This window comes from Columba livia, chromosome 4 (assembly GCF_036013475.1).
Source record: "Columba livia isolate bColLiv1 breed racing homer chromosome 4, bColLiv1.pat.W.v2, whole genome shotgun sequence".
Classification (NCBI taxonomy): Eukaryota; Metazoa; Chordata; class Aves; order Columbiformes; family Columbidae; genus Columba; species Columba livia.
The window spans coordinates 75,682,607-75,709,048 of NC_088605.1; the positions used below are offsets into that span (position 1 = coordinate 75,682,607).

The 26,442-nt window shown below is 37.7% G+C and overlaps 1 protein-coding gene across 3 annotated transcripts in view; it reads right to left on the reverse strand.

Annotated features, from left to right (window-relative positions):
* The window catches only part of BMPR1B (bone morphogenetic protein receptor type 1B), a 209,840-nt gene that overhangs the window by 111,239 nt on the left and 72,159 nt on the right, over positions 1-26,442 (reverse strand). For all 3 annotated transcript variants that reach the window (XM_065062384.1, XM_065062385.1, XM_065062386.1), the window contains one exon: positions 18,650-18,711. The gene's annotated coding sequence lies outside the window, so the exon portion shown is untranslated. The remainder of the gene's footprint in view (positions 1-18,649; positions 18,712-26,442) is intronic.

Sequence of the window (26,442 nt, forward strand, 5' to 3'; positions counted from 1 at the left end):
ACTTCTTCCTTGGCTATTTCTGCCAGATAGGGGAAAAAAGTCTACACTAAAAGCCAAACATAGATTATGACTTGATCCTGGAGGTTCAAAAAGCTCTACATGTGTGAGGCTTGCAGACTTCAATCTGTTCCAAGTTCTACCAACAGTAGATTTGTTTTTCCACCTCCTTACTGACCATTATCACACAGGATACCTCCTGTATTAGTCACAAATAACTTAAAAGTTACTTTTGCAATGTTATACAAACACAGTAATTCCGAATGATCTCAAAGGCACAACTGCACAACCCATCTGTTTTCCCATAAATCTACAGTCTTAAAAGTAAGAGGAAACATTGTTTGAACAGACTAAAACATAAGCATTCAATTTCACGCTGCTCTGTGTCTTATCTTGTCAGGAAAGTCAGAAAAAATGCCTAAGCTTATGGTAGCATTTCTTTCAAAGGAAGAAATGACTATATTAAAGAAAACAAAGGCCTGACTGCCTTCTATAGTCATCAAATATAGCAGAATTAAAAAGAAGTATTGCTTCATTTGACCTCAGTGCAGATTTAGAAAGTTGTAGGTTGCTTCAAAATGTGGGCTTTCTAGCAAGGGAGTGTAAACTACAAGACTATTATGATATGGCAGACATGGCAATCACTTTTTTTCAGTGGTCAATTCTCATCTGAAGGCTTCAATTGCATTATAGAAAAATATTGCTAGAATTCAACATCTCAGCATTGTATGCGAGTTAATCAGTATAAGATAGATCACTTGAATTATGTTCTGGCTATTTCTACATCCTGACCCTAAAACTAGTGTTTTCTTCCCTCCAAAACTCTGAGTTTCCCCCAAAAGCAGAAATATAAGGCATTCTATAAAACCATCACAGAAGTTTTATCTGTATAGGTAGTTGTTGCATTTCCTAGCCTAAACAACGAAGTTAACCGAGGTTGCATATATTGGAATTAGCTGTTGTGTCACACACTGTAAAAGGAGGATTACATTTTCCTTTGACTGGAAAGGCGAGACAGAAATCCTCCAGAATTTTTTCTGCTGTTTTCTCTAATTAATAAATGCTTTATAAACTCTGAGTGAGCTCTCTGAGCAGATGATTGAAGCAGTAAGACCAAATTCTATGGCATTCTGTAGTGTTACCTTTCAACCAGCCAAGAAAAATAAGAAAATAAGCAGTCCTGAGGGTTTTCATAATGTAGCAAAATCTTAGACAAACCTACATTAACCACACAAGGATAGTAACATCTGTCATCTACACTGGCACATTTTCAAATGCAATGTGTGTGAGATCGTGGTCATTCCAAGTCTGAGTCCTCAGTCTTCATCATGCTTACTCTTGTGTGCACTGCACAGTGGGAAAGTCTGTCAGCTGTGCAGCCACTACTGAACATGGCTTCAGTTTGTTTTCATGAAATCCGGAGAATTTAAAGACATTGCTGGAGGCATTCAGTTCATCCACAGGTTTTGTGACTCAGTGCAAGAGTAATTCAGTGTTAAACCAAGTACACCATCTAGAGAACTATGTTAATTATCCTCAATTGTGGAACTAAGTTTGAGTCTGAAATTTCAAATAATTTCTTCCCATCAGGAGATTTCTAACCACTTATACATTCACAAAAAATATCTCATAAAGCCGCTATTGGGGTGCTTGACAACTAGAGACCTAATTTTTCAAGTTCAGTGGAGCTCTGTGAATCCTGCACTGTAATAGTTGTTGGCTTTTGCTCATAACTTTAATGGAAAAAGGACTAATTTAATTCCTAATTTATGTTATTTTCTTAAACATGCCCATCCATGATACAGATTTGTCACATCTGAAGAGTCACAACATGGAAAAAGGACACTCAAAGATTACTGCTCTACAACATGGGAAGGCAGTGCTGTCACAAAGGCTTTATGGATCTAAGAACAGCTTCCGCCCAACCACCATTCAAGGTTCCAAACTCACAGAACATGGAACGTACTCATAGTAATCAACACTGTCCTCGAAAGAGGGTTCTGCAGAAACAAATGCCATGCATTTGGCTAAAACAAATTGAGAGTGTTGCATTCCTCATAGACTAATGAATGCATGTAAAACACATGATGATGCATGAACTCACTGCTAACGAGCGTGGCCAGGGGGAGCTGCCTCTTAGGTGAAATATCTTAGAGGCGATGGGGTGGGAAGAGAGGACTGAACACACAGTGGGCCCTGCTAGAGGTCCATTATTAACTGCTCTCCACTGCATTCACATTTACGGGCTTGCTCTTGCTCTTTCAGCATGCCGTTGCTTACCTTTGACTCTAAAGGTCTTTGTTTCCAAGTAATAAATCCGTCGGACTCCAGGGAGCAGACAGGAAGATCATACATGACTCCAGAAAAACCTTTACTGTTGATAGATTATTGTAAGTGCTTATTCATTATTAGCTGAAATGCTATTGACTGCACACTTAATAAATAGCCTATTTGTTCTTTTCAACTGAGGCAATACTGTAACGGGACTTCTGAAGAGAAGACCATTAAAAATATAAAGACATCACACAGCAGGTAATTTGGGGAATGTGGTTTCAGTTTTCTGTTCATTGCAGTACAATCAACAAATGCTGCGTCAATTAAAACTTCTGCTGCTTGAACAAAAGTTTAGTGCAGGGCAGGCTACTCGCACACCCTAAAAATAATCTATAAGTTTTCAATAAATGAGGCATTGAGGTAAACTATAACTACATTAGTGTAGCTTTCTAAAAATACAGTGTAATATTTTTCCTCTTTTTCTATTAAAAAATGGCAGCCCTGGCTCTACCAGGGAATAAATCCTGCCGTGAAGCACAAGAGAACAACGGAGATGAAGAGCCCACTTTGCTGCAAACCACCATCACTATGTCAGAGTGAAAGCCATATAGGTGAATATTTTCCCCTCCCTTATCTTGTTTTTAAAAGGAGCCTAATTTCATTTAGATAGAGAAGAAAACAGTCCCATTTTAAAGTTCCTTTGCTCACTACTTTTAAGACTACGGTTAGTAAACTATGTGCTAGATAACTCTCACTTAATGACTACAAGAAGGGAAACAATCACAATTTAAATTGCTTTAAAGGATTCCACCCAACTAAGTGGACTAGAAGCATATTGTACGGGAGGAAGAGATTAACCAAGAACAAGAGACAGAAAGTGAAATATTCAAAATGTATGATTGGAGAGTTAAATTTTTTAAAAAGCACCAATCATGCACAGCAGTTAACACTTAACAATAGTTAATGTGTGAGATTGCCAGTAAGGAAAAACAATATATCTGTGTATATCAGAGCTAATACTTAAGCGATCTATTCCATGATAAAAACAACTCTATCACACATAAGTAATCTATTAATGTATAAAAAAATCCTGACAGAATAGGATATCCAAAAGTTTCTAAGATGTTTCTGAAACAAAATCTTATGCGGAGCCTGTACACAAGCACACTAAAACAATACCAGTAGGAACTAATGAAGTGAAAACATCTCTAATAGCACATGTTGAGGAATATCTGTTTCTTTATGGCTTTGTATGGTAGTGTCACTGGGGCACAAATGAGCCCAAATTAAGTGAGCATTATAATCAATGAGTTCACTTAGATTCTGCAGTCCATTATCTCTTCATTTTCTAACTTTGTTAAACAAAGAAATACAATGAACAACAGCATTAATTTCAGCATACATTATTTTACACATGGAATTATTTTTTAACTTCACAATTAGGCAGCTTACTGACTGAAACATGTTGATGGTTCATTTTCAATGCTAAAGGACCAGTGTAGCCTTGTGAGAGTGAGTGATGCTATTTATGTACAAATGCGTCTCTCATAGGTGCTTTATTTTATTTCTGACATTGGACTTCCCCAAACAGCTGCACATCTGCACTCACAGCTGGATGCAAACTGCTGGACAGCTACACTACTCATGGCAGAGGGAAAAACAGAGGTAATGGCATGCAGTGAATTGAGCTTGTTTGAATCAGACTAAATATTTGGATTAGAGTCAAATTCCTTCTAAAAAACACATTGCAGGCATATGTATGACAGTCAGAAGATTAGTTCATTGGAGGATAAATATAAATTAAAGAAATAAGTAGGACTCCAATGAATGGGGAAGGCAAACTAACTCCTTAAGTTTTTCTGAGACAAATGCAATGGATTTATTTCTTGCAAATCCTATAATAATTAGTTTTCTAGAAGTTAGTTATTTCAGTCTGGCATCTCTCAAGCATGTGTGGAAACTTCGATGAGTTGATTATCATGATTTGATGTCCTCATTTCTTCAGCTATACTTAACTCATGTATCTTCCTTTTCTCCACACAATGAATGTAATAATCTAAACGTCATCACAGGATTTTCTAATATATCAGTGTTCTGATTTAAGATCTATTGCTACTGGGACAGATATTATCCTAGATTATACCAGCTGAAAACCCACTCTGACTCTGCTGCTGATGACAGCTGTAGAAGCAGACAGTTTACACTAGGCTAACAGCAACTTCTGCTATTACCTCGTGATAAATCATGTCAAGAGCACCAAGACTTCATGACAAGTTTTGATCTTTCCATGCTGTCAAGTTTCTTTCCTCTGAAAAGCCAAGATTCTAAAAGCAGGAGCAAGATGGGGCATGCTGAGTCCATCCTTGACATAAAATCTGAACGGGGTCTGAGATGTGCAGTCCCATCTGGGACTCCCTGACCTACTTTACAGGTTGCCATGATCCACTTACGTGAATCACATGAAAATTAGAGATGAAGTACCACTACCATTTGGAAATAGGCTTCAAATCAGCTTTTTATTACAATCCTGCTCCTTGCTTTGTATTCTCAGACCCTCTCATCTAGAAGAATGACTCCTACTCAAAAGATGACTACCATTTATACAAATCCGAAGTGATACGAAAAGTTACACACCACGAGATAGCAACTCATGAAACATTCCAAAAGCTGCACTGGCAGTAAGAAGAATAATTTCAGTGCCATCTCAATTACTGTTGTAATAAATCACATTATCTTTATTCTAGGGATGCAAAATCAGCACCCTAATTAATGGAAGGCTGCTCTTTTTAAAGTAAGTTTCCACGCTTTGCATCATCATGGTTGAAGTCTGAAAATAGTGATGTATTTCCTTAATATAGAAAAGTATAACTACATATAATACCTTCAGATTGTCGCAATAACTTGTTCAGTCACTTCTGGTGAGAAATAAGGTATCTATCTTTTAGATAAAACACCCAACTCCAAATTGAATTTATTACTTCATATAATCACACAGTTGTCAAGATTGGAGAGAATCTAATGCAATCCCCTTGCTTGGAGCAAGGTCACCTGGAACCCTGAGGGTCTTGGCTGGTCCTGAATGTCTCCAGGGATGGAGACTCCACACCCTCTCTGGGAAACTTGTGCCAGAGTCTGAATACCCTGATAGTAAAAAAACTTCCCCCAATACCTCTTATTTTTAAACAGAATTTCTTGTATTTGAGTTTATGCCCATTCCCTCCAGTTCTGTCACTGTGCACCACTGAAAAGATCCTGGTTCCATGAATCAGCAGCTAATGAGTCTTCCTAAATAAGCTATATAAACATTGAAAATACATCTGATCTAAACACTGGATTAGAGGAAAAGGTAGAAAGAATAAATATCTTAAGAAATGAATGGAAAAATTCTCACTGTGTACCACAACTTTTTGGTTTACCACAGATCATAATTTATTCAGTCAGGTATAGATGTTTTCCCAATTATTCAGTCTTGGCCTCATTCCTCATCACTCTTCTCAACATGTTTTTGGAAAGTGCTAAAATGTAATGAACACGAGCCCACATATCAAACTGCTAAATTATTAAAAATGAGACTTCAAAGCTTGAGAAGTCATTGGCTATTTCCTTTAAAAAACTTTTTTTTTTTTTGTTTAAAACTTCCCTGATTTGTTCCTATATTGCTTCCAAAACCTTTATCCACTGGCTACTAGCTGAAAGGAAAAACAAAATAAAAGGAAAGTATTTTTTGAACGCTGTTCCATGTAGCTGCAAACCAATTTTATGACTACACAGCCAGGGTGCTCAACATGTGGCAAGAAAGTCAATTATGGTCCATGAAGGTTATAAAATGCAGCTATCAACAATCTCTCCCTCCCTGTAACTACATAACTGATTAAAAGCTGATTAACTGCATGTATTTTCTTGTTAATACAAGCAAGCAAATTTTGTTCACCTATCTGGGGAGCTGGTAGCCTAGGAAAGTATGTTTGTGTGGCTTTCTTGTAGCTTAAAAAAATAGTAAATGCAAGGGGAATTCAGAGTTTTAATATAGTTTTATATATATATATATATATACATATATATATATACACATATACACATATGTAAAATAAAAATTGGGGGGATATTACATTGACTCTCTGTCTGTTTTTCACACAATTTCTAGTTTTCTTGCAGAAACTTGGGTCTTTTTACTTCCAGACATTACAGAAGTTAGGCTGAAATTGATCAATGGGTCTTGGATATTGCTAATACACAGACATACAGATGGGCAGTGTGGTCACAAAATCCTGATGGGATCCTCAGGGAAATTTTGCATTAATATCTCTCATGTAGCACTTGGGAAAAGTTCAAGCTGTTTTAAAAGCATGAACTTAAGGTAGTTTATGAAGCCTGACACTCAGCTGGTACATTATCTACTGCAAAACAGAAGAATTGAGATGAAGAACCTGGCACCTGCCTGACTTTTTAGCTTCTGGATGCTCATGATAAATTACTAGTTTATTTGTCAAATATAAACTATTTTTCTTCATTTTTCATTAAGCTAAAAAGAAAACAGCTCAAAGATAAAGCTACAAATAAGCAAAATCCTGAATGAAAACATCCTGGAAATTACATATAGTTCCACTACATTGTCTTGAAAAATAACATCTTAGGGGTAGGAGTTAAGGCATAAATGTAGTACATGAGAAATAAAGTGTTTTTAAAATAAGATAGGGTGGTTTTTTTTGAACTTTCATTTACATTTTTCTGCAACTGGGAGCTGAGACAGAGAAAAATTATTTTAGTCATAATAACATACGATAGAAAAGTGTTTAGGGTTATTACGTCCCCTTCCAATGAAGGAAAGATATGGAGCCCAATGGAAAAATGTTGGATGCTTAACACAATTGGAACCAGGAGGTTGCAAACCTCCAGAAAATGTCACTGATTAGATAACATGTGCCTAACTGAACTGACATTGGACAAAAGCAGTTCTATCTAAAATAAACAGAGATGGGAGAAGAACAGAGAGGAGGCAGCTCCTGAATTATTACCAGAAAAAGAAGGGAAAGATTTAGTCACCCATGATGGAAGAGAAGAAAACTACCCAGAAGAGGAAGCTCTCAGATTCTTCAGACATAGCTGAGGTGTTCATAGAGTCCAAATATTAAAAAATAGGATTAATGTACATGTACTATAATTCACATGCTTTACAGCAACTAGAGGTAAGTACCACCTACTAATTTATATGGAGAAGCAAGAGATGAAACTCACTTTTACCACCTAGACAAGAAGCATTTATCAAGAGGACGGTTACTATGGATAAGGACAGGGACGAGAAGTCCGTGTTGCAAGTTTCTTCTTGGAAAAGTTAAAATAATCTAAGCTGTATTTATTTTTCATTTATTAAAGAGAACAAATCCAGTGAATTTTATTTGTCGTTATAACATCCAAAGTAGCTACATGGAAACTGGTGTGTAATAAAAAGTTATTAAATACCAAACAGATTCCACGTCAATCTCACTGCTTCCTTCATTTTTGTTGCTGGTATTTTATCCTCACAAAGTTATTTCAGATTCAACAGGCTGGCTTCCAAGCTTGTTAAATCAGCAAAAAATATTAAATATTATTTATTATTAGCCTAGATTTGGCTAAAGTCAACAAGACTGCACTACAAGATACATACTTTAGAAATTAGGGTAGGAGAGTATCTTTGAATTACAACCACATGTGCCTCTAATTATGTTCACAGAGGCACCAGTTCCAGCATTCAGAGTTTCTGGACGTTACACCAAAGTGTAATTTACAGCAGACCTTACATGTTAAGTGTTCATGGTGGTAGCTGTGTGTCTCATTACTTTTTAAAGAGAGATTTGGATGACAGTGATTTGTCCCACATACACAGACCTTGCACATAACAGACTGCGTTAGCGTCCATGGTCTGCTTATTCAGGTCATGGTTTTCTGTCTCTCTCCTTGACTTTTCTTGGCCATACATGCCACTTATTTGCTTATACCAGACTTGCACCTCACATTTTAGTGAGTCACCATATACATCTGTATTTCAGCTCCTAAACAATACTTAATACTGCATTTGTATTGTTTTGCTTCTCCATCCTTGTGCTCAAACACATGTGCCTTAATCAAGGCTCAAAAACAACCTGTCCACCCTCTTAGCCAGACAAATGCCAAAATGTCTCCGGATTTTAAGCTTTCTTTTGGCTGCAAAATGGTCTTCCGAACATGAACGAGCTGTAAACATCACAGCTGGCTTCTCATGTTTGCAAGCAAGTGAATATTTTTTTGGCTACCTCTCCAGCTGCAGAGATGTGCGCCAAGATGCAGCCCATCACAGTTGCTCAGAAGAACCACACAAGATGCAACGAGAGCGTCAAGAAGCGGTTGCTGTGAGGATGGCACACAACACGGCAGGTGAACAGCAATGAAAACACCGCACAATTCAAGGAGGGAAGGACATTTTCCACCTCCTTTGCTATAGGGTACGAGCCTTTAGGTTCTTTTCAGGCTGATATCAAGAACAATCCCACTCTGACACGCATTGCAGTCCTGTAACAGCCTAGACAAAGAAATCCTAGTAGTTTGGGGACAAAAATTGAAAAGTTCAATTAGTAGAACTTCGGAAATTGAGAAGTACTCTGCAAATTAGTGCCTGTTGGAAGGTCAGAACTGAAAGGTGTTGAGGCTTAGGGATTTACAAGAGAAAGTGCATGAGCTCACGCTGACTGAGACTAAACAAGGAATACATTTTTAGAGGGGGAAGAATAAGGGACACAACACACTGCATGAAAGCAGTGTCTGACAAAACATACACCTTTTCCTCATTTACACCTTTCTTGTCTGCCTTCTTTTCAGAATGTATGTAGGTACAACACAGAGACACTTTTTTTTCCCCTGTGTTCACATCAGAAAGTGCAAGTCCTCAGCCACTACCTATGATCACAACAGGGAGAATGGCAGCCCAACTACTTTTCAGCCTGGCACTTAGGCACAGGCTACATTTTTCAGGCCTAGCTCTCCAGTCCAGCTCCACGAGATGACACAGCAACTCACTCGCACCTCATTCTGCAATGTGCAGAGAGAACTGTTTGTTCTCTTGCTGCAACAGCATAAAAGCCAAAACATCTTGGGACTCCACAGAAGCCCAGGGCTCACCCTGCAGCTACAGTCTTCAGCAACAGCTGGCATTACTAGAGCACCATAAAATCAGAGAAGGCATCAAAACCAATTAAACAAGTGATACTGATGAGCTTGCTACTGAACTTAGCTGCTTGGATAACATTCATTGCTTGAGAAGAGGTAAATCCCACCAAGAAGGGTACAAGTTATGACACATGGTCCAGCCGGTGAAGAGAGAAGGAACAGCTCTGCATGTATTAGTGCCCACCACACCAAGGGAAAGCTGAGCAAAATGCAGCTAGAGAATGCCAGCTAAAAGACAAGCCCAAGCAAACAGGTTTTATATGAAGTGTCTTGGGAGTGAAGGAGTGGAAAAGCAACAGCTCCACAGATGCTGTTTTCCTTGTGTCCCTGTGGGAAGACTTGGCAGAACCTCGAGACTGGTGCTCTGTGTGCCCATGGGCATCCACGTAGCCTCCAGCATTGCAACCCAACTCCTCATGGAACATTTAGGACCCTCAATGAGTCTGAAAACAGCATTTCTCCTTGTATACTGTACAAGGAAGATGAGTTCTCTTTACAGATTTCCCTGCTCCCACCCCAGAGTAGAGAGGGGTTTTCTTTGTCCACTGTTTGATAGTCCACTGGTATAAAATCTAGTCCCTGAAAGTCACTCAATAAACTGTTTTGCTTCAGTCTGTAGTAATAAAACTATACAACACTATAAACATTTTCCGCATTGGACTCCAAGATGTTTGGCACTCTAGCTGGAAACACTGCTCCTTTTGTTTTTACATTACAGCAGACCCCTTTAGATCCACTTTCCATCAAGACACTGAATATTTTTGTCTTCTATTTTCTGCAAGCAGAGCCCTTTCTAAAGCTAGGCAAGTGACTTATGAGCAAGTGTCGTCACTCCAGACCTAAGCAAATCACAAATTAGGCTCATCAGAAAAGCAGAGCGACGCCCAGGGAACAATTTTTCCTTCTGTAACCAACCTAATGCAAGAGCTGGACCTACATCTCTCAAGTGGGGAGAAAAACAACAGGCCCCATATGAATGCAAAATTTCCTTTCCATCAAAAATTTAATTTAAAGCTAACAAAAACAATAAATCTCTCTGATGAGTGTTGTCAGTCTATGCCTAAGGAGCTATCTTTTGTACTTGAACATATTCTTTCTGCCCTGCATCTGAGAAGATGTGCAGGGCAGGTATAGCAAAAGCAGAGGTATGAAACTCAGCAAAACACCATGCCCATGCTGCTGTTGGTTTTCTGTTAAAGCTGCCAACAGGAATGCTAATGTTTCAGTTGGGCAAAGTTTGCAGGGAGAGGTAATATCTTTTATTAGACCAACTGATACAGTTGGAAAAAACAGACAAGCTTCTGGGCACTGAAAGCCTTTCCTGCTGACCTGAAGAAGGGTTTGTTTGTCTGAATATGTCTGTTTTTTTCCAGCTATAACGGTTCATCTAAGAAAAGATGTTACCTCCCCCTGCAAACCCTGCCCCACTTCAGAGTCTTTGAATATTGTGGGTACCACAGTGATAATATTATGGTTTGGTTGTACTGATGGTTTGCAGCATAGACTTCTGCATTTGCTTTAAAAGGCATCAACCTGTTTCACAGAGAACAGGCTACTGTTTTTAAAGGCAACAGCTTACTCTAAACTGTACTCGTTGCCAGCACAGGCCAGCACAGAGCTGATGGTGATGAAGGCAAAAAACCCCTCTAAACACCCCACCCCAAAAATAACCCCAAGATCTCTTATTACCATTCACATCAACCATTCGAATGGTCTCCAGGTATGACATGTATCACAACATTAGGAAATGCCAGGAGAGCACAGATTATTAAGTATCTACTGAAGGAGCAGAAAACAATCCCCGTAGGGGATTTTTCAATAGAACCAATGAGATAAAGTTATTTTCAAGACACACCTGCAATCTTTCTCTTGCGTTTTGGCCACGCTTACCGGGACTGATCTTGGCCAGTGATGCTCTAGCACATGAACTGCACCCTAAAGGTTTTATCATGAGGATACACATTTACATAGCAGAGGGAAAAATACACAGAAATAAGTAAAGCCTCTCAAATACTGTGGGCCTCAGGAAAGTCTTCGTGTCTTGCATATATGATGTTCTGAGTAGTTCTGGTGGAACAGATGAAGTAGCTGACTGACCTGCTCCAAGGTGGTGCTAGGAGATGCAATAAATACCTGAAAGCTCATGTTAAGCTAATTAAGACATGCTTTTCTTCCCATAATCTGCCACTACCTTTAGCACAAATCTATTCAAAAAGCATCTGCACTGCAAATGAGAAAAATCAATTGCCACCCTCAACATACAATGTACTGGTTTTTATTTATAAACCAAACTGTATTTAAATACTCTTCATTGTCTTCTCCTTTCACTCAAATGTTCATATTTTCATTATAACTATTTCAGGTTTACCTGTGTAAGAAGGGTGCCAGTGGGAAAGCCACAGCTAAGTAATTTTTCAGTTAAGTACATTTTTTGGACATATTCTGTTACCAAGACATATTTGGGGGTTATTTCAGAGGTCTATGAAGCAAAATATGAAACATTTTTCATGGCATCTGAAGAACGATAAAAATGTTATTTTCCAGATCTCTTTGTATCCAAGTTATAAATGCATCTTCCATATTTTTATTTGACTCAGTGCTGTAACTATAGATTAATTACATTAATTTCAGTGGAATTTCTCCATAGTTTTGCTTTACCATGCAGATCAGAATGGATGTGGTCATTACCATTAAATTAATTGATACTGTATATTGTAGATTATATGTATCAATAACTGCAAAATTATTTTCCATCATAAAGCGTTACATCTCTACAGGATGTTTGTTGTTTTGCATTTTTTAAATAAAAATAATAGCTAGAAAATAGATTGATGTTGTAGGTAGAATTTTTATAACCTGAGCTGGCAAATATTTTTCTCTGACATCTATTTAAAATCGGCTAATATATCTTTATGGAAATATGGTTTACTTTTTAGAGCCTTCTTTTGGGTGGGGGTAGGAAATGGAAAAACTGTTTTGTAAAGAAGTTAATTTACTGAAATGAGCTAATAAAACAATCCTCAGCCTGTTTGTACATCTGAAATAAGCCAGACTGACTAGAAATGCAACACCAGAGAGCCATAATTTCTAAAATTATATGGGGGTTGAGGGAAGGAAGAAATTAATTTCTGCATGCTTCAAAAAAGAAAAACAGTAAGCTAAAATCAGTACAATTAAGTCCCTACAGCTTTCCCCATATTAGGGAATTTTAAGGTAAGGAGAAAGAGACTTTCCTCAGAGTGTAATTGGTATGATAAGAACTACAGTCTCAAAATACTTTCTACATACTTTGCTGTTTCTTCACTTTGTGTTCTAATTACCTCTAAAAACTAAGTGAAAATGATACACAGGTGCTGTTCCACTGAATATCAGACTTTTTACGCTCATTTCAATGTAGACAAGAAGATGCCAAAAAAATGAGTTTCAGGCTTTTTTTAACATTGGAACAAAGCTGGATTTTTGTTACCTGTGCCACCCTGGTGTGAGCTGACCTTCAAAATGGGGTGGGGGGTTGGAAGGTGCCCTCCTGCCCAGAGCGTTGGACTGCACAGAGCCTACAGGCATCAACCATCAGTCTCTGAGTGCCATGATACTTCAAATATTTGAAGGAATGACCTTTCCTGTAGGCATCAATCACATTATAGACTCACATGTTGGTTTAGGTCTTCTGTGGTTACAACAGAGGATGATTTTTGTGGGTTCTGGCACATCCTGGCTAATAATAATTTGCATTCATATTATTTACGTATCATGCACTTTCAAGCCTGCTTAAGGACACAAACAGAGAACAGGTCGAGCAGTAAAGTTCCTCATAGAAAACGAATGCATTCTAACTGATAATCTCCAGAAGACATTAGTTATTTCTTTCATTAAATTATTTCTCTGTATGCAGCCACAAGATGGGCACCATTTGATGAACACCCCAGACACGGACAATGTAGCCCTGTCCTTATCTAGGTGCTCATTGCAAAGTTAGTATTGATTTTCTTTTAGTATTTTTCAATCAGCTCACAGTCACTCACGTGGTTCATAAACCATGTTCCTGCCTTACAAAGAAGAGAGATACTTAGTTGTTGCATTTTTTCAGATTATTTTCACAGGAGATTAAGGTGTCTTATTTTCAAATGGAGGGAGGAAACACCTCAAAAGACACAGGACTGAGATAACAGCATTAATTGTCAATGAGCTGTCTTATGGCCATATTACACTGTAAGGCTTGGACCTTTTGTTTATGTCTCCTATTTTTGACAAATCAATTTCAGATACTGCTGAGTGAAACACATCAGACTTTCTGGCTGGTTTGTACAAGTCACCTAAAAGATACAAAGCCTCAAATTGAAGTATTCCAGACAAAACAAAATCTAAGGATCAAAAGGTCCACCCACATCATTCTTTGACACCTTTCAGCTATTTACAGATGGAGCAAGATAGAAAATAAAGTGTAACCACAAGATTGATGAATTCCTAGTTTTATTTAGTATTTAGGCTCCATGTGAAGTGGTCTCTAAACCATCACAGAACTCCAGGATGTGCAGAGAAGTGAAACAAGTCTCTTTGACCTGAACTGTAAGAACTGAAAAGAACTTTAAAACCTCTATGCACAGTCTGCATAATAACGATATTAGAAAAAAAAAATACAATAAAATTCTTCATGCAAATTGCCATCTGGGCCAGGAAGCTGAGTACAACACTGTTTTCATCATCTTTAATGATGCACAGTTTAGTTCAGGGGAGGGGGGGAAGGAAATGGGACCAACCTTTGACCAGTATGACAGCAGCATAAGTAATCCCTTATTGCATTATTCAATGATTCATACATGGGGACCTGTTACATTACTGGCCTGTTAACAGTATCACAGCTCCTTACTGCTGACTTTTTTCATTTTGTTTCACATCAGACAAGCCTATTGCTGTCGTTTGTAGAGAACGGAAAAGCTGCGACAGTTTTAATATAAAACACAGGAAAAAACTACACAGCAGCTGTTCATATTTTCTAGGAAGCCTGTTATATTAATGATGTCATGGAAAAGGCTGGAATCTATTAAAATGGATCAGACAGGCAAGCCATTCAAAGCCTTTAAACAATACGCATATACAAGCTGCACCATGTACCTTACATTAAAATAAAAGCAAGCAAAGAGTGGAGTTTCTTAAAAACACTATTGAGAACAGGCAATTAAGGTCATTTCATAGATCTAATTCAATAAATTCAGTTTACTACTGGAACTACCCAATAAAGCAAAATACAAAAGCCACAACCAGCTCACTATCATTTTTGCCTGTGAAAGCATTTAAATCCGTTTTGAAACCACCGGCTCAAGCTGCACAGGAACAGAGAAGCTCTCCCAGCAAAAGATTCTCCATTGACAAATGAGACATTCAAACACCAGGTATAAACTTCAGCTCACTAGGAAGGGAGTTTTGTTGGTGTTTCCCCCATATCCAACCTGGGAATTAAAGCAGGAAGCCAAGGGGAGTCCCATCCAGGCACTCTGATTGGTAATTAGCGATCAGATCATCTTCCTAACACATGCAAAAATACTTAGTCCAACATGCATATACTTCTGCTAATGTAAAATCATATTTTGATCTTGAATTTTCGAGCTTTTTGCATATTCAGAAGCTGGAAAAGTAAAACAAGGAATCATTATAAATCTGAGATCTAATGAAAGTCGGTATCATATTTCTAAATTATTTTCAAATTATCAAGTACGTTTTCTACCTGTTCATTATAAAATGCCAACTATTAATACAAGCAAAATCAATGAAAATATCTTGAGACTCAAAAAAATAATGAAACTACAGATTGTTTTAAAGTGGTAATTCCATCAAGTCATCTGAAAAGATCTGTTTGATTACAAACCCGGTCAGTTATGCAGATGTAAGTTAAATTGCTTTCATCATACTCCATATTAAACTACATTGAACCCTACTACTACAACATCTCTACAGAAATGAATTACTAGCAGAACTACAAACCAAAATTCAAATTGCTAATCAAACTAAAAATCCCCTGAAAACAATGACCCTAATTTCACAGATGCATCCACACTGAGGCCATTTAACCCATCTTCCTGCAACTGAGTATGTACAAACAAATTTCTGAGTTCACACAAGTCGAGCTGCCAAATCAGTTCCCTATGATCTTCGTCATGTTCCCAGTCCCAGTAAAAGCAATAGGTTGGACATGCAATTAGCTCTGTGCACTTAACTAATGAAAGATTTGAGACAAAGTATAATAAAAGGAGTCTGAGTGCTTTACCTTAGGCACCCCAAAGTATTCATAAATTGTGACTTTAAACTGTTATTGACTATAATAAAATAGCATTAACATTTCAGATGAACATTCAGGGCACGCTTATAAACTATTCAGTGATTAATGCACTTGTCTCATGTTTTCAATTTTCGTTGCTACTGGAGGTCATAAGTTATGATGTCAGCTTGAATCTGGATTTCCGTTTTGAGCAAATCTAATTTAAAATTACTATACTAAGGCATATGGTAAAAGCTACCTAAAAGTTCTATACTGAGTGATTTTATTTACTCTGTTACTATGGTAGATTTTACATTCTAGTGCCACCTATTCATCAAGAAAACACAGTTTGGGTGTAACTTCCCAAGCAGTAAACATGCCATAGGTTGAATGTGCCAGAGCAGAACTCGTCTATACTGAGATGCAACAGAACTGGGCCAATAATAGGAAATTAATCGGCTCCCCTTCTTCTTGTTATATTATTATTTCTTCTTTCCACAGAAGAAATATTTGTGGAATAACCACAATTAAGTTAAAGCCCTTCTCAAAACAAAACCAAGCTCAGATAGGTTATTCAGGTGCACAATGCATGAAGCACTAGATTATTATTACTTTTTTTCCTATAATTTATTACTTATTTTTTCAGTAATACATAGTAGTGCACATATACAAATAAAATATTTATATACAGCCTTTGAAGTACAACAGTTCCCCATATTGTTGCTAAAGCAGCAGCAGACACAAACACTACACCACACTGGAGCTGCTTCAACCATCGCATAAAGAAGGGCATTCAAACTTTAAGTAGTCAGTAAAACTTCAAAGCTTGATTTGAATTATAAATGGTTAACTGTTCAAAAGTTACTGCTAAAAGAGTGGACAATCTTCTACAGCGCTCTACGGGCACAATCCTACAGTGCAGTCTACACCACTTCAAAATTCTTGTATTACTCAAATGTAATTCTAAAAATAGAAATTACATAGAAAAAGCATGGACCTACGCATGGTTTTTGCCGTGTTTAATTCACTAGTGCATTTTCCTCCCAAAATGATTGAACTGGCTTAGCACTTAATACAAGATGTCCAAGGTATTCCCATTCTCCAGGGAGACATTTTAATCACGGAGTAATCCAATGACCTTCAGAAGGTCCTCAGTGTAAAGCAATAAAAGTCATTTACATTTATGCGGGTGTATAACCATATACAGTATATATGCCCATGCAATTAAATTGGTACTGTTATAATCTCTGTACTAATTCCTTCTGAGATTCAAGCAGATAAACAATAAACTAGAATACTGTAGAAGCAGGAGCAGCATTTGCTATCATGTAGTTATATATGATAAATCGATTACTAACCACAAAAATATTCAAAACCAACAGAGAAAATGAAAGTTTCTTGTAAAAGGAAATACTTGAAACTCAGGTCAAAACCTGTTTGAACATGTAAAAGAAAAATAATCATTTTCTACAGGCATGGCAAGACTAAGATTTGGGACAGACACCGAAAATTAAAAGCATTTCAATGGTCTTCAGAATTCTTACATGCCATGTCCCTATATAAATAAAGATTAATGTAGAAAACATCGTGTTTAATTCATTTATTTAGGTTGTAAGCTTTGGAAGACAGTATATAGGGTTTTTTTCTTAATACATCCATGTAACATACTGTCACTTCAGTGATAACCTGTCCATTTCTATAAGAAAATCTACAATTTTATTTAAAACTTAGACATTCATTCTCTTTCCTTTCAAAACCTACACATAAGTACCAAAGCACCAGAGTCTTATAAATTTTCTAACACCAAATACAAATTAAGTCATGAAACTGCTCTAGGAAAAGTTCCAACAATGCAAACCCAAAGGAATTTCAATGCAATTTCTCAGTTTGAGGCTCGGTACAATACTCAGGCAAGGTAATAGAATATGGTGCAGTCAAGAACAGCTATCTGTTTATGAAAATGTTTAATTATCTGATTTCAACAACTTCCCGAATTTTCTTTATAAGCTTTAAGATAAAATAGATGTATGTAAATGGATGAAACTGAAAGGATGGCAAAGGCTCTGTAGAGTCAACAGCTCACCAAGTTTTCATTACCTTGGAAAAGTGGACATAGAGTTCATAACTTAAAGGGCATCTTCATATGTGTGTAAACATCTATTGGATTAACATACTTCTTTGCCTTTTACTTGGAGTCATGTGAATTGCTTACCTGTGTTCTACCAGTCTGCATTATAAGGAAAATAAGCACAAGCCCCATTCCCTGATGTGGCAAGGTTAAACTTCTCACATTTTATTTTTGTCTCAGCTGTGACTATATGGCTTATGGCACCATCTTCAGCAAATTGGAGCTTTTCCCATCATGAACGGAGTAACTATTTAATCTTTCAACAAACTTCCTGAAAAGCCCCAAATTCTTTTTCTCAAGCACAAGGCAGGAGTTTTAACAGATTGTTTAAACAAAGAGCTGCTGATTTTTCGCTCTGCAGAACTACTGCTTGTCTATCCCAGGGGAGACATCAGTCAAAGAACGACAACTTAACTTGCTGGGCATGTTATTATTTAGCAATAACCTCCAGGGGACTAGGGACATTTCCTGAACATGAAGTTTAGGTCTACCCATGCTTCTCCGAAAATGAGATGGATAAAAGGAGACAAGCAGCCTGCACCAGAGCCACGCTGCTAAAGAAGATAATTCTTCATCAATTCCTTCTTGAAAGACATCTGGGTACCAAGCATTCAAAACCGTAAGATCATCCAAAAGTGCACAACTGTGTCCTTCTCAAGTGGCCTGTTTATACAGCCTGTATCACCAGGAACATCTCAAGTGCTTTTTCTTTGGCTTTTCAAAGTGTAGCTCACAAATGGTAACTGTGTTTGGTTCATGCTGATGCTTATTAATAATAATGGTCTTTATAGAAAATTACTTAACTCAGTCCTTACCTGAAGAAATCTTAATTTTCAAGAAGTATTCTTGTCTCACCGTTTAAACAATATTGTGTAACCTGCAACAGAGCAGAAAGATACACCAATTACATTTGATACTGTGCATTTAACATGAGCACGATAATTCAATCACACCTGAGTGAACTGACAGATAAATTTTTAACTATTATCATGATGCAGCTCATATTTTATGTAGACACATGTCAAGCAGTGATTCTTTGGGAAGATGTGTACAATATCACAAACACACACTAATAACAGGTACATTTTTCCTTTTCCAGTGTTTCTGCTCAGACATAGAGAGCTAAGAGTTTTGATCTCCCTCAACACATTACTCATCATTCTCATCTGATTAGCTAGATTAAATAATTAAGGTCCTGCTGACATTGTATTTCTTGTCACTAAACAACCCAATCAGCTGAATTAGGCACTTCAGGAAGAGGTGCATGATTGGGCCCAGATGCACTTAACTCCCATCAATTTCTAATGAGCTCTTCAGTAAAAACAAACAAACAAAAAACCATCCTTGCTTAAAACATGGATCAGATTACATCCTAGTGAACACTCAAAGCCTAATTAGCTAAACAAACAGGATGAGTGCAAGTTTCTATTGACCAAAAAAGGCTCTCCACCCAAAAAGCAGCTGTAACACTGCAAAGACATTCAAATCACAACAGCACACATTCGTACGCACCATTTCCCGCTGAGGGCAGAAGCTGTGAGTTTAATCTTTCATACATCTTGCTGAAAACACCATTCGGTATCACAGCCAGTTACATCTACTGCTCTTTAATGCACATCTGGTGCCAGACTTCTGTAAAGCTTTTCATTTGTTGTTCACTGAGAGTCTTTGCCAACTTGAATTTATAGAGACTGACTGATAGACCAAGAAGCTCTGTTGTAAGAGACATTCTACATGAACATCTGCAGATCTCAAATTTCAATTGATTTATTTTTTTTTTTTAGTTCTTTAGGTCACCTACATAGGGACAGACAAACTGCCTCTATTCTAGAAGAATTTGCTAGCATAACCATCACAACAAATTTACACCTGGCTTAAACAGCACAGCACTGAGCCAAACACCGGCAGAAGAAAACAGCAGTAATGGTGTTTTGCTGCTCAGATATCTCCAGGAACCTGTGTGGAGCCTTTGTTCTCCATGACGGTTCCCCAAGCTGGACAGGCAACTACAAGCATCAAATTACACTTCATTGACCCAGGGAAATTGAACTAGTGTTTGGTTTCAGTTCTGCAACCTGCACATTGACCTGCATGTTTGTTGGCATAAACAAAAAGATTTCAGGAAATGAAGGGTTTGCAGTTTGAGTTTTGTTTTTGGGGAGGGGGATCTCTATCTCAGAGGTGTTGGAAAACTGGGAGGAAAGAAAATCATCCAGACCCAGGCTTTTGTATCACCTCCCTTTACCAAGTTACTTTCTGCTCCAAATTCGATATGATGGCGATCAAACAGAAGCCTGGAAATGGGAGGTGGTCTGAACAAGTTCAGAGTCCTTTAGTGTAATTTAATGTTACCTCTGGTAAAATTGGAGGATGTATGTAGAAGGACAGGAAGACAGAGAGATTACCAAAGAGTTCATTTGAGTAATATTTTAGAAGTATATATTCACACATTTGGAAAATTTTACACAGTCTATCAATACAAAACAAGAACCCGACCATTTGCAATGAAAACGTATAGTTTATATGGAAATTTGAAAAAATTATAGAGGATAACATTAACAAAATCCTCAGTATTTGAATGCCACAGTATAAATGAAGAAAAAACCCTGAAGGAAACAAATAAAAAATTATTCAGCATTTTCTATTCAAAAACTAAAATATATAATAATATATATATATAATTATAATTATATATATTATATATTATATTATAATTCTAATTATCAATATATAATATTATAATAATATATAATATATAATATATAATATATAAAATATATAAAATATAAACTATATAAAATATAAAATTATAATATATATAATAATATATATAATATTATAATAATATATAATAATATATAATATAATATAAAATATATATTATATATTATATATATAATAATGTTTCATTAATGTATGTTACAATTTGAAGTTGTTCAAATGTGCAAGGCAAGAAAACATTTTCACAAAGATGCTTATAAGATGACGTAGCTTAAGCCATCACCTCACCCACTCCCCAAAAAACTCGTACTGCGTGAATAAATCACATAGAAGAAATTTCTGAGAAACAATGTTCACTTTCCAATGAAAGTAGGAAACACTATCTCATTGTGTTCATATATGGGAAACAGTAGCCCAGAGTTTCAGTTAATTGTTTGAAACCATATAAGAAGAAAGTATAATCCAGTGTCTATCTCACTTCTAAAATCAGCTGCAATACTTGTGTATTTTCTTATCTTCCTTTAAAGCTTGTATAATTTTCAAGTTCTGTTGGGTTGTAGTCTTGCCTTACCACTCCAAGCTACCTTTTATTATTTATTGTGGATAACTGATTTGTCTGATTCCTTGTCTGCATTCAGAAGGCACCTGCTGTTTGGAAAGAAAATCTGGCACTTCTGGACTTCAGGTTGAGGGTATCCGTCACATCTGAGCAAAGGCTAACACCCTTGTTTCTTTTAGGGTGTTATTTCCTATATTAAGATTTTCACAAGGCAAACAATCACAACACACTTTGGTTTGTTGTACTTTTCTTTCCTAAGCAAAGACCTTGGAGTTCTTTTCCCTGGTTTTGGATTTAATCTTAAATAAAAAGGACTTGTGAAATCCACATTTATACCCCAGAAGCCAGTTCTTGTCAATTTGCAGTTATTTTCACTCAGCAGCATCCAAAAAACGTGTATGCGGCACAAGTTCATGTGATTGCTCCCTTACAATAAGCTTCCAGTATCCCGAAAAAGTCAAAAAGGGCCAAAAATTCATCATCAGATTAGGACACATACTGTCTATCCCAAAAACAGAAGAAAACTCTCTGCAACAATGAATTCTGTGTCCTGTGACAATGACCATGCTCAGTTCAGAAATCCCTTGTTCCCTACTCATGGAGTACTTGAGGTACCCTGTGGTACATCTATTGCAGAGAACCAGTTGAAAGCCCCAGTAGTAGATGGACTGTTCAGAGTAGGCTCCTTTTATTTAATATTAACCTCTTAGCTCAGTTTTTACTTCACAGCACAAGAAAAGGAGACAGTAGAAAACAGGACAAGCAGAAACCCAGCTAAGACAAGGTTTCCTTTACAGCGCTTTCAAAACCAGGAACACGGAATATAAAGTTTCTCCTTCTTATCTAGAATATGGAAATTATTCAGATTCTGATCTCAGGCTGACTTCCACTGACACCAGTGTCAGGGCTGCACGGGGAGCTGCAGCTGCCCATCTGTTTTACACGGATACAAGATCGCAATCAGATCTGGGTCATCTCACCTTTGAGTTTGCCACACACAGAAATTAAAAGAACACAGGCGCTAGTGCTTGTTCTAACTGAAACCTAATTACAGGCATACAAAAATTTTCAGCCTTTTCTCTTCCACCCACTGATCAGAAACTTATCTGTGTAAATGAAGGAGGAACTTCATTTCTCTTTCCTTTATGAAGCACCCATGCAGTATGTTTACCCATATGTATACGGAAAATAGACCAAATATACCTCTAGCATCTATAAAGCTAGAGAATTTTAATAAGTAATAAGCTATTAAAATGCAGGGAATGTATTTTCCTTTATTTAAATATTACAAATATGGACACCTCTCTCCTTTCAAATCAAGCAAGTCTTAACATGAAGAATAATCCAACAATGTCAGCAACTCAACACTCAGTGCTGACTTTGAACACATTTTAACAAGATGTTCATGACACATAAATAACAGAGGGGATCCCAATGTGTTTCAGACACACTGGCAAATGCTTTTCAATGTCAGAAGAAACTGAAAGTGCAAAACCTGACCCTTGTTCTGAATACATACATGCTGCATTACCGAACTCCAAACCAGCACCTCAACCAAAATATATGCTAAACATCATTTTAATACAAAAGGCATGAAAAAAGACTCAAGCCTGAACAGCATATACCAGCCTACATCCACAGCTCCAAGACACTGCAAACATTAGCTCATCCACGTGTGCACAACTCAGGCACATTTCCTATATCCTCCTTTCTTAGTCACAAGAAACAGGAAAGAAATTAAAATTATGGTTCCAAATGTAATACTTTCATCCAGTTTATAGAACCAGCATTCTCTCTTGCCTCCTTTTGTAAGCCAGTTATGTTTTAGATTCACAGTACAGAGGGCATGTGCCAAACAACAACAAATGGTGAGTCAGTTGAAGCTAAAGATACTTCCCATGTGGATCATTGTTTTCAAGAACATACAACTAAGGGCCTCAGCTCCACAGGACAGATTTATTGTATCTGACCCCCACAGGTGAGCAGTTCTTACACAGACAACAGTCATGCAGTTGAACCAGTAGCATGTCCTTACTTTTCACTGTTTATCTTCTCAGTGTCTTAAAGGATGTTTGACTACAAGCAAACACTATCCCTTCCAAAGCTGATGTGTTTATTAGCCACCAATCAAAATGGAAGATGATTAAATGTCAGCTGAGACAATTAAAGCCACCACTCAAAGATAAGTGAGAATAGTAAGTTCCACTTCTGCTGTCTGTGACAGCTGCGATCAACAGATTTCTGCAGTTCTTGGGTCGCCTGTTGTGATTTGATGTACATTCATAATGGGAACTATAAGGGTTTTGGAGCACATCACTCATGGGAACAAATATGCAACAGTCTCCAGTTCAGGGCCAGATTTCCCTCATTCAGAGGTTTACTTCGCTTGTTCTGAGCACATGCAAAGCTTCCAAGGGGGGGTAGGAGGCTTTGAGGCTCTTCCAACAGTGATGGTGCGGATATAACTAAAAGGACAAAGAGCTGATTTGATTCCAGCTGTAATTCTTGCATGGAGGAGCGAACCCAACAGGGAAGTAATGGGCAGCAGGGAAATCAACAGTTTATTCCCCTCTGCAAAGGAGAGGCAGGTTTTTGGACAGGCTGCTGGCTGCAAAGCCAAGCTTGTATTACAAATGAGGAAACTGCTTCATGTTGTTTGATCTTTCCACTTTAGGAAAAGAGCAGTTGCTAAATATGGCATCAAAGACATTCCTATTGCCATCATTACTTCCACCTGTCCACTGAAACACAACTCCAAATAGCAGCTAAAACCTCACACCCTGGGTGGCAATGGGGTGAGCTCTAGTTTTGATGCTATGACATGAGAAGTCCTGGCCACATCTTGAGGACTATTCTGCATGAGATGCTGCTCTGACACAGAAGTAAAAATCTTTGCACCCTGTCCCCCAGGTAAAAAGTTTGCTCTCTGCCCTATACAAACCAACACAGGACAGTAAGCATGCTGGATAAGAGCCTGTGTTATGTTTTCTTTTTAATTATGAGAAAATTATTCATTTCAAAGAAAGTCAGAGTGGCTAAACACAACTGTTGTCAGTGTCTTTTCAAAACTGTAAAATCTCAGATTTTCTTTGGTAATGAAGCCTCGTTAGATTTAGAGTTGCTTGTAATCCACCTCTCTTGTTTCCCTGAGGCTTTTCATCTTCACACCTAAGCTAAACTGAGCGCCAAACTTCTGCTTTAGTGAGTTCCTCTCTTGTTTCTTACCCGCACATCATCCTTAGGATGTTTTTCTTCCTTTAAAAGAAGCCAGACTACATTGTTCTTACATTAAAAGCGTATCTAGTGTTTGTTTCTTCAGTGCTCTCATCTTGAAATAGTGTTTAGGAAGCAGCTGAATTGTAATTCTGCGTTTACCAAGGAAAAAAATACTGTGTATTTATATAGTGTTAAGCTTTATTCTACTCATATTTTAAAATTTCTGATGCAGATCAAAAATACATACTATTCAGCCCCTGTCACTGTTAAAAACAAGCTGTGCTATGCTTTAAGTGACTGATTCATCACTTCCCAGTACATCCTTCCACCAGTTTTAAAATTAGTATGTGATAAAATACTCAGGTTTTACACACTTGTTTCCCCTGTGTACGCTGAAGTAACTGCACAGGTAAAAGAAAACCAGACAAAGCCGCCCGTTATCCGTCCTTAACACTTTCACTCACAAGAAGCCTTTTTATGTTGGAGCGGGTCACCCTTCCCCTTACATCTACCCTAAAAGGAGCTGGCTTTGTCCTAAGGCTGCTGGAGGGGACTTTGCAGTTCAACAGCCTACTGTAAGCACCAGGACACAGCTTGCCCTGTACTGTGGCAAGATGTAGCATTTCCCTGGCTCTAAAAACTAATGGCACAAAATGTTCTGAGCACTTTATTCCAGACCTAATGATCCAGGAGCACTTGATGATGCCACCCAGCAGTGCTCACATTTAAGTCAATGTCTATGCGACTCCCACATTTCTCCCCCAAATATTTGGATTTGTGGCTTTTTACCAATTCTGCAAAACAAAAATCAAGAAAAAATAATTTTATGCCAGAGATCCTGAAAGGAACAAAGGCTACTTTCATGATCAAGCTTTTATTTTTAGGGTCTATGTGTAAAACCTATATGCAGACACTGACAGCGTGGTGTTGGCATTTGATTGATTTGAAAAAGAGGGGGAATCTCTGGAAAAAGAGTTTGTGATGCTTTGCAATGCTCCCTGCTTTATTCAGCAAGGAAGACAAAACAGATACTTCATCATTTTAGCTATAAAAGCCAGCGTGCGGGCTCCGCTAGCCCAGGGGTAACCAACTGGGGTCCCCAGCTCACCAGCAGCCCATAAAGCTGCTGCCGGGGGACCCTGGCATTGTATTTAAAGCCACTTTTAAAAGCCAATATTGCAAGCTGTGCAAGACATGATGTGTAGGGAGCCCCATAAAATCCTTTAATGGAAACAGTGGGCCCGTGGTGGAAAAAGTCTCAGGAACCACATACACCAGTATAAACAGTTCAGCTCCCATAAGGCACCATGGCCAACCTGAGCGTACGAGCTCCTGTAGCCTCAACCTCACCGTGAGCTTTTTTGTGTGTGTGTTAAACCATTGGAGGTGAGGGGAGCAGGTTAGCCAGCTAGAAGCCCACCAGTAAGATAGGAATGCAGAGCAACCTTCCTGCACTACATGATCTGGAGAAGCAACACAAATCTAGCAGGGTTACATGGCTGCCACTGGGATGGCACCGTTCAATGTCCCTTCCATTAATTATTCTTAGATAAAGGACTATCAGTTATAACACACTCTCTAGATGCCTCAAGGGGGGACCTGGGAAAAGCTGAGCTCTCATATCTGCATACCAATGATAATTATGTATTCAAAGGGATGACCATGAAAAAGTGCAAGCATCAACAGTCAGATTATGGACCCCTCACTTCTACAAAGTAGGTCTTCATTTCTAAAAATGATGTGAAACAACACTTTGAGCATCAATAACACTATCTTTTTTATATTCACATACAGCAATTGCATTTTCACTCCTGCTTTGAAAGAGTAAAAGCACTAATGTGGTCATTAGGGAATCTCATCAGAAATTATCAGAATAGAGGGAGATGGAGGGAAGAAGGGAAAGAATTAATACAATCACCTCTTCTTGATGCTCTTTTTCTGAATGAGGACTAGCACATCACCCAGTTTTGATCTCAAACTACAATTTAGCACTGGCAAAAAAAAAGAATAAAAGGTCTTCAGAAAAGAGTGAATGACTTTTTCATTACTGAGTATCTGGTTTATATTTGAACATACAGGAAACAGATTATCCTGATCAGCCCTTTTTACCTA